Genomic DNA, 10,379 nt, shown 5'->3' with positions numbered 1-10,379 from the left:
AGATCGATAGATTAAATGACAGCAATTACGATATTAGAAGATCTTATTTAAATTTGAATATTTCCTTCCTCCTCCGTAGAGAAGGAAGAATAATTACAAAATGTTTCAGCCCTTTCGAGATACAAGGATGGAGCTTACTCCTTTTTTCTGTGGAGGATTCTCTCTTCTCTCATTTGAGGTGGAATTTTTTATATCTTATTTGCTTTCGAAGATCATGGAGGAAGAGGCCGAAGAGAAGACCTCTTTTTTCAGCTTTCTTGAGCTGATATATATAGTCGAAAAACCCTCTTGCCTTTGCCACGACTTTGGCGTGCCTGGGGCAGTGGGGTTTCCTGGTCGTGGGAATGCCTTGCTCTTGTGGTCGTGTCGAATGCCTTAAAGAAGGGATGAGATTGACTTGATTCCCTACCCAGTGACGAAAATACGGTAGTGGCCGCCCTGGTCGAGGTGGTCAGATTTTGACCAATACAGTAATTGTTACATGTCACATCCTTCTGATGTCCCCGGAATGATTCAAGCTCCTTCATAGCCCTTATGTCATAAAGCTGAAATGAAACAGAATGTTACGATGACAGAATACAAAACCTTGCAAACACATACTTGATTTGACATGATTCTCATCTACACCGTTTGCGGGTTTTCTCATTAGCATGTGATTAACATTCATATGAATGTAAGCTTTGTTCTTCCTTCCTACCCCAATAAGAAAACGAATACTGCAGCCAGAACCAGAGAAGTAACAAGTAGCCATACACTTGCTGTGAAGTAGTAGTTGCAGCTAAAAACTAAGCTAGAAATGCTAGTTGGTTGCTGCCAACACTCTAAAAAGAGATTTTAGCAAGCCTTCTTGAATCCCAAAATTACAGCTTTATAGAAACTGACTGAACCACTATCAAAAATCACACGGCCCTAAAACTTCAAAAACCTCAAGAGCACAACTCAATAGAAGGAAAAGAAAAAATAAACATTTCAACTGAAATCAGCAATGATAATTACCATTTTGATTCCACTTTTCATGAGAACAGTATTCTTATGCCCGTGACTGCAAACACAACACAGCATCCATGTTATTGCTAAAAAATTATAGCTCTACTTTTTTATAAAGTCCCAAGTGGACAGAACTAGTAAAATTGAAGAGTTATTGCTAGTGCATTCTTTGGAACATATTTTCCAATTAATAGTTAACACGTGTTTAAACAGTGATTACACAAGCAAGTTGTGATGGAGAATAACTCTGTGAGATATAGTTTATCTCCACGGGTCATATTAAATTACCACTTACAATGGAGTACGATAACTTGATATCGCTGTTATGCAAAAAAATGAGTGTGAGGAAACGTTTAGTGATACTTAAAGTGACTGGAAGATATCTGTATTCTGCACTCCGCAAGGGACTACTTTTTACTCGGAGTTAAACATCTACAGTGATGAAAGTTTGAGGGATTTTTTGAGGACTCTAGATGAATACCGGAAATTTCTTGTAATCAAAATGTTGGATATGTACGTCAAGGTCGAAGACGTTCCCAACAATGAGGTTGTCGGACATGTTTCGGATAACCCCCAGTCATCGGGTGGTTATTCTGGAGCAATTTTTGCCGGACAGGTTGCGGATGAAAGAGTTTTCCTTGATTTAAACTTATCACCGCCTGCTTTACATAATTCACAAGACGAGTGGTAAACTTCAATTTTTCTTTGTGTTACGATGTACATTTTTGTTGTATTGAATTTGTATTAATGCTCATACATTTAACAGGGGTTACCGGCCGGATGAATTTTACAAATTATGAACCCAAGCATAGCTTTGGTGTGTTGGATCATGGTGGTCCATCCGGTAGTCATCACCTAAATGAAAATGTCCATCATGGAATTTCATCACATTACGACTTGTAAGTGAAGTGATACAGCTATATGGAAAGTATTTATTAAATTCAGTTGCTTATTATTTTGTTGATTGTGCAGTGAAAACGAGCAAGTTGAACCACATGTACTCACTAAATTGCCCGAAGACGACGTATTAAATCGGGATCTGGCAGATGCACAGAGTGAGGAGGAGAACAGTGATTACGACAACAATGCTGATGAATCTGGAGACGAGACACCCTTTCCTCGTGAGGATGGTGATGAGGAGGATGAGAAGGAAGGACCTGATTTGACGAGAGAGTATGCTCCACCCCCCTAGACGAAGAGTGTACGAGTCCCAAGTTTCATTTCATTCAAGGAAGATTCCTTACCTTGATAACTTGCCAAGCATGCCGGTTGTGGAAGCTCTCACAAGGGATTTTGATGAAATTCGGACAGCAATGTGGGATGAGTCTAGACCAATGGTGCTGGCAAAGGGCATGCTTTTCCTGATAAAGCGCGCGTAAGCAGGGCTTGTAAAATGCAAAACGTAAAAGAGTGTCGTGAGATGACGGTATGGGAGTCAAGTCCGGTTGTATACAAGGTTGTTTGTCGCATGTGATTTTGGCCATGTCATTGGATGTTGCGTGCGAGCAAGAAGAAGACAAGTATGTGGAAAGTGGGTAAATACATTCCCACCCACACATGCGAAATGGACACATTCAACGGGAATCACTTCAACTTGTATATTGACTTGATTTCTCTTGTCCTTATTCCACACATCGAAGCGTCCATAAGGTATAAAATCAAAGAGTGCATTACAACAGTCCACCAGGAGCATGGCCATACCATTACCAAAAGAAAGGCATATCTCGGGCGCAAACGAGCGTTTGAAATAGTCGGTAACTGGGATAAGTCATTTGCAGCTCTGCCCAAGTACATGGCCGCACTGCAGCAATTTAACCCCGGGACGGTTGTTGAATGGAAGCTTGAGTGGAGTTCGGGTAAACCATAATATATATTCAATTACGTGTTCTGGGCATTTAAACCAACAATTGATGGTTTTTCGCATTGCCGGCCCGTAATATCCATAGACGACACTCATGTCTATGGAAAGTACGATATCAAGCTGTTGATAGTCGTGGCAGTAGATGCTAATGGAAAAATATTTCCTCTAGCTTTTGCTATTTGTGCCAATGAAAGTCAAGAGACGTGGACGCTGTTTTTGAACCACTTGAAAGAGCACGTTGTCAAACAGCATTCCGGTATTTGTCTAATATCTGATCGGCACGGTGGTATCTTAAGTTCTGTGGAGAACTTGCCTGCATGGCAAGAACCTTATGCCTACCACCGTTGCTGTGCGAGGCACTTTAAAGCCAATTTCCAGAAGGCATATCCCAACAAGGATCTGCATGATTTGATGTGGATGGCAGCAACAGACCACTAACACAAATTTCGGAGGCACATGGAATATATCAGTGTAAAGACCCGACCCGTCGTTACGGGATTTACCGCCCCGTTTCCCCCGTTTTATGCTTCTATATGTTTCATTATATGTGTTTGGAGAATTTGAAGTAATTCGGTTAGAGTTCGGTTAGAAATGAGACAATAAGTCTCTTTATGAGAAGGATTGTTTGGAAAAGTCAACCGAATGTTGACTTATGAGTTAGAAGGCTCGGAATGGATTTCCGATGATTTGACTAGTTTCGGGGGATGATTTGTGACTTAGGAGCGCAATCGGAATTGAATTTGGAGGTCCGGTGTAGAATTAGGCTTGAATTGGCTAAGGTTGGATTTTGGCGAATTCCGGATGGTAGGTGAGATTTTGATCCGAGGGTCGGAATGGAATTTCGAGAGTTGCAGTAGCTCCGTTAGGTGATTTGGGATATGCGTGCAAAGTTTCAGATCATTCGGAGGTGTTTAGGTCGGGTTTTAGATCAAATGCAAGTTTCGGAAGTTTTAGTTTAACTTAGGCTTGAATCCGTGGTAATTCGATGATTTTGGTGTTTATGATAGTGTTTTTATGTTACGAGAAAGTTCGAATGAAGTAATAGAACATATCTGTGCATTTGGTTGAGGTCCCGAGGGCCTCGGGGTGAATTCGGGTGGTTAAACGAGAGTTTTGAGGTGTAATTGCAGGTTAGAATTTTCTGTCATCTGGTGTTTCCGCTTCTGCGGAAATGGACCGCAGAAGCGGGTACGTGGTCGCAGAAGCGGTCGTGGCCGGCTCGGGACAATGTGCCGCAGAAGCGATTTTGAAGGAACCGCAGAAGCGGACTTCGCGTCGCATAAGCGAAGTCCGAGCTCCTAAGTGAAAACCGCTTAAGCGGAAATATGGCCGCAGAAGCGGTCCCGCATAAGCGAAAGCGGGACCGCAGAAGCGAAAATCGCTGGGCGACAGAAGGGTTTTAAAATAATATTTCATCCGCGACCCTTTCATATTTTTCCTCCATTGTTGACGTTCTTAAGAGCTTGGAACAAGGAAATTCGAGGGTTTTGACTGAGAATCACTTGGAGGTAAGTTCCTTGGCCTAAATATTCGAATTTATGGTAGAAATTACATGTAAATTGTAGAAAATTCATCAAAAACGGGTCAAGCTAGGGCTTGGAAAGTTGTGATGTAAAAATGGAATTTGGAGGGTCATACGAGCTCCGATTTTGGTAAACTTTATATGCACGGACTCGTGGCGAGACAAGGAATCTGTTGGTGTGATTTTCGGAATTTTTCGAGAAGTGGGCCTGGGGCTCGGGTTTTACCAACTTCGTGAATTTTAGTACTTTTCGAGTATTTTTGATTGGGTTATGTTTCTTTTAACCTATAGTTTATGTATTCGTGTGATTTGACTAGATCGACGCGTCGAGGAGTCGATACGAAGAAAGGCATTGCGGACCAGTTCTACGGCCGGTTAGAGGTGACGGTAGTTCGGTGTAGTACTGACTGGCCGTGACGGGGTTTGAAACCCCCGGCGTTATCACATTGGTGACGCTGTTGTAGGGCGTGACTCGCACCCCATGGCAGGTGCGGGATTGGTTATAACTGGGGATTGAGACTTAGTCCATCCCGAACAAGAATATTTCTATATTGGCGACTGATACGCACCCTTTATTGAATATATCTGGGCGTATTGCCGTGTTTGGGGCCTTATGCCGATCTGTAGCATCCTTAGAGGATGAATGTCATTGTGATAGCATGCTTTGTATAATCATTGATCTCAGTCCTGTGTTTAATCACTGTTATGAAATGCTAAGTCACTTTTCCTGAAGTTAAATATCTAAAGTATATTCTTCTTAATAAATTGGAAATTGGGAAATTAATTGAATCTGTTATGTGACTCATATGCATATTGTGGACTGAGTATGGGTCGGGCTGCACGCCGCAGCGAATGATATGATTATATTGCGCTTGGGCTGAAGGAGCCCCTCCGGAGTCTGTACACACCCCCCAGTGAGCGCCGTCGACGTTAAATGGATCGGGCTACGCGCCGTAGCGGTCATGTGCATTGCATTGCATCATTATATTTTACTTGACTGTATTATTTGAAGTCGTTATGCTGTTAGATTGTAGTAAGGTGTAGGACTGTTAGTTTTAGCTTTGCTTTGTGGCATTTCGTGGATTTCTTATCTTCAGACATTTCATATGCTTATTACTCACTGAGTCGGTAGTACTCACCCCTACTCCCTGCACCTTGTGTGCAGATTCAGGTACACCGGAGGCTTAGCTGAGCAGTCTTTGTTTTCCAGAGCTTATCAGAGTTGTTGAGGTAGCTGCTTGACGTTCGCAGGACCTGACTACTCTTCCTATTTCAGTTTTATTTATATGTACATTTCCAGACTTGAGTATTTTCGTTCAGATATTGTTATTCAGATTGTTTTAGAGGCTCTAGACTCGTGACCCCAGGTCTTTGGGAGCGTTGTATCAGACTTCGTATTTTTCTCAGTATTATTCTATTATAAATATTGGGTTATTATTCTAAAACTATTATAATCTCTTTAGATTGTCGGTTTGAAGTTTATGGTTTATTTGGGAACGATTTTGGTCAGGCTTGCCTAGCAATATTGTTGGGCGCCATCACGACCGGGTTTGGGGTCGTGACAAGTTGGTATCAGAGCCTAGGTTACTAGGCCTCGCGAGTCATGAGCCGGTTTAGTAGGGTCTCGCGGATCGGTACGTAGACGTCCGTATCTATCCTCGGGAGGCTACAGAACCTTTAGGAAACACTTCACTTTCTTGAAATTCAAATCGTGCGGCTTGTTATTATGAGAAAACTAAATTTCCGTATTCTATTCTCTCGCAGATGGCGAGAACCCGTGCTAACGGACGTGGCGGACGACCACCAGTGCCACCTAGAGGCCGTGGTCGCGGTAGAGGCAGGGCAGCAGGGACAGCACCTGCTGACCCACCAGTTCACCAGACTCAGGGTCAGATTCCAGCACCAGTTGACCAGGCTCAGGGTCAAATTCCAGTTGTAGATGCTCCAGCAACACCTGTTCAGGCATCGGCAGTGCCCATCGTGATTCCTGGTCTCCAGGAGGCTTTGGCTCAGATCTTGTCCGTCTGCACTTGCCTGGCTCAAGCGGTTTCAGCTACTACAGCGGCGGCTACTTCTCAGACCGGGGGCGGTCATCAGACCCCCGATGCTCGCACACCCGAGCAGGTTGTTCAGGGTTTACAGACACCTGGGGTAGCTCCAGTTCAGCCAGTTCAGCCAGCTGCGCCAGTTGCAGCAGTTGTTCCAGTTGCGCCAGTCCCACCAGCTCCAGCTCAGGTGGTTCCAACTATGCCGGATGACGAGCAACGTTGGTTGGAGAGGTTTGGTAGGCTTCAGCCTCCGACATTCAGTGGTGTTGAGGGCGAGGATGCCCAGGGTTTTCTGGATAAGTGCCAGCGTATGCTTCGTACTGAGGGTATTCTAGAGTCTAGTGGACTGGCTTTTACTACCTTCCATTTCACAGGGCCTGCATTTAATTGGTGGGAGGAGTTCGAGAGGCGTAGGCCTATTGGAGCAGCGCCCCTCACGTGGAAGCAGTTCTCTACGGTATTCTTGGAGAAATATGTACCCCAGTCTCATAGGGAAGAGCTGCGTCGTCAGTTCGAGTGGTTGACTCAGGGAGATATGACAGTGACTCAGTATGAGTTGAGGTTTACACAGCTAGCTCGGCATGCTACGTGGATGATCTCGACAGATCGTGAGAGGATCAGAAGGTTTGTGGATGGCCTCAACTATCCGATCCGCATATTGATGACTAGAGAAAGGGCTACAGCAGTTACATTTGAGGAGGTAGTTGATGCGGCTCGTCAGATTGAGACAGATCGTCGTCGGGAGCGTGAGGAGAGGGAGGTTAAGAGGCCTCGAGGTTCAGGTAGTCTCAGTGGTGCTCCGTCTAGGGGCCAGTTCCAGCGCAGCAGAGGTCGTTCCTTCAGACCTCCTCAGTCAGGTCGTTCAGAGTCCAGTGGGGCTTCGTCCGGCCGTGGTCATCAGGGTCATTAGCAGAGCCAGCCTGTGTTGAGTGCCCTTCCAGCTCAGAGTTCTGCTCCTGCTTCTTCAGCCCAGGGTTCATCTGCAGCGAAGGGTTCCCATCAGTCCCCTTCTCCAGCTCCAGGTCGTTGCTACGAGTGCGGTGAGTTGGGGCATATGAGGAGACAGTGTCCCCGGTTCCGTAGTAGACAGTCTCAGTAGAGGGATCAGCCCTCATCTTCTGCTCCTGTTTCTTCAGCACCCACTCAGTCAGCTAGAAGTGGAGGTCAGGTAGCCAGAGGTCGCCCCAGGGGTGAGGACCGTGCTGGCGGTGGTCAGGCTCGATTCTATGCTCTTCCAGATAGGAGAGACGCTAGTGCATCAGATGCAGTCATCACAGGTATTATCTCAGTCTGCCACAGGGATGCCTCTGTCTTATTTGATCCCAGATCTACCTACTCCTATGTATCTTCATATTTTGCTCATCATTTGGGTACGACCCGTGGTTGTCTTGCCTTGCCTGTGCATGTATCTACCCAGGTGGGTGATACTGTTATTGTGGATCACGTATATCGATCCTGTCTTGTTACTATTGGGGGTCTGGAGACCCGAGTTGATTTTTTATTACTGGACATGGTGGATTTTGACGTGATTCTGGGTATGGATTGGTTATCTTCGTACCATGCTATTCTGGACTGTCATGCCAAGACAGTTACGTTTGCTATTCTGGGTATTCCGAGGATCGAGTGGCGAGACGTGACTGACTATGTACCTGACAGGGTGATTTCCTTCCTAAAAGCCCAACGGATGGTTGGGAAGGGTTGTTTGTCGTACTTGGCTTTCGTTAGAGATGTTGGAGCTGAGACTCCTAGTCTTGATTCGGTTCCCGTTGTGAGGGATTTCCCTGATGTGTTTCCAGCGGACCTGCCGGGCATGCCGCCGGACAGGGACATTGATTTCGGTATTGATCTGGTGCCGGGCACTCAGCCCATCTCTATCCCTCCCTATCGTATGGCACCAGCGGAGTTAAAAGAGTTGAAGGAACAGCTTCAGGAACTCCTAGATAAAGGGTTCATTTGCCCGAGTGTGTCACCTTGGGGTGCACCAGTGTTAGTTGTAAAGAAGAAGGATGGCACAATGAGAATGTGCATTGATTACAGACAGCTGAACAAGGTGACAGTGAAGAACAAGTACCCACTACCCCGTATTGAGGATTTGTTTAATCAGCTCCAGGGAGCAAGGGTATTCTCTAAGGTTGACCTTCAATCGGGCTATCACCAGCTAAAGATTAGGGATTCAGACATTATGAAAACGGATTTCAGAACGAGATATGGGCACTACGAATTTCTAGTGATGTCCTTCGGGCTGACTAATGCCCCAGCCGCATTCATGCACTTGATGAACAGTGTATTTCGGCCGTATCTGGATTGATCGTGTTTATTGATGATATTCTGGTATACTCGCGTAGCCAGGAGGAGCACGCGCAGCACCTGAGGGTGGTATTACAGAGATTGAGAAAGGAGAAGCTTTATGCGAAGTTCTCTAAGTGTGAGTTCTGGCTGACTTTTCTGGGACACGTGGTGTCCAGTGATGGTATTCAGGTTGACCCAAAGAAGATCGAGGCGGTGCAGAGTTGGCCCAGACCGTCCTCAGCTACTGAGATCCGGAGTTTCCTCGGTTTGGCGGGTTATTACCGCAGGTTCGTTCAGGGCTTTTCATCTATTGCTTCGCCTTTGACGAAGTTGACACAGAAGAATGCTCCATTTGTGTGGTCGGATGAATGCGAGGACAGCTTCCAGAAGCTCAAGTCGGCCTTGACCACTGCTCCGGTGCTAGTATTGCCATCAGCTTCAGGTTCTTACACGGTGTATTGTGATGCGTCGAGAGTTGGGATCAGTTGTGTATTGATGTAGGAGGGCAGAGTTATTGCGTATGCTTCTCGTCAGTTAAAGCCCCATGAAAAGAACTACCCTGTTCATGACTTAGAGTTGGCTGCTAGCGTTCATGCCTTGAAGATTTGGAGGTATTATCTATATGGTGTATCTTGTGAGGTATATACGGACCATCGCAGTCTTCAACACTTGTTTAAGCAGAAGGATATTAATTTAAGGCAGCAGAGATGGCTTGAGTTACTCAAGGATTATGATATTACCATCCTGTATCATCCCGGGAAGGCTAATGTAGTGGCCGATGCTTTAAGCCGGAAGTCCATTAGTATGGGTAGTTTGGCGTATATTCCAGTTGGGGAGAGGCCCCTTGCACTTGATGTTCAGGCTTTGGCCAATCAGATGGTGAGGTTAGATATTTTCGAGCCCAGTCGGGTGTTGGCTTGTATGGTTTCCCGATCTTCTTTGTACGATCGCATCAGAGAGCGCCAGTATGATGACCCGCATTTGCTTGTCCTGAAGGATAGGGTCCAGCATGATGATGCCAGAGATGTGACCATTGGAGATGATGGTGTGTTGCGGATGCAGGGCCGGATTTGCGTGCCCAATGTGGATGGGCTCCGGGAGTTGATATTGGAGGAGGCCCACAGCTCGCGGTATTCGATTCATCCGGGTGCCGCGAAGATGTACCGGGATTTGAGACAGCATTACTGGTAGAGAAGGATGAAAAAGGATATTGTGAATTATGTGGCTCGATGTCTCAACTGTCAGCAGGTCAAATATGAACACTAGAGACCCGGCGGTGTACTCCAGCGGATGGATATTCCGGAGTGGAAATGGGAGAATATTACTATGGATTTTGTGAGTGGTCTTCCTCGTACCTCGAAGAAGTTTGATTCGATTTGGGTGATTGTGGATAGGCTGACCAAGTCCGCACACTTCATTCCTGTATGCACTACTTATTCTTCGGAGCGGTTAGCAGAGATTTTCATCCGAGAGATTGTGCGGTTGCATGGGGTCCCAGTTTCTATTATATCAGATAGAGGTACCAGTTTACTTCTCAGTTCTGGAGAACATTTCAGCAAGAGTTGGGTTCACAGGTAGAGTTGAGCACAGCATTTCATCCTCAGACGGACGGGCAGTCCGAGCGTACTATCCAGATATTGGAAGGCATGTTGCGTGCCTGTGTATTGATTTT

General features: G+C 45.7%; 1 pseudogene; it reads left to right on the top strand.

Moving 5' to 3' along the window:
- LOC109226099 overlaps positions 1,490-10,379 on the top strand; it is a 26,057-nt pseudogene continuing 17,167 nt past the window's right edge.

Source organism: Nicotiana attenuata, chromosome 5, assembly GCF_001879085.1.
Source record: "Nicotiana attenuata strain UT chromosome 5, NIATTr2, whole genome shotgun sequence".
Taxonomy (NCBI): Eukaryota; Viridiplantae; Streptophyta; class Magnoliopsida; order Solanales; family Solanaceae; genus Nicotiana; species Nicotiana attenuata.
This window is presented reverse-complemented; position numbering and strand designations above follow the sequence as displayed.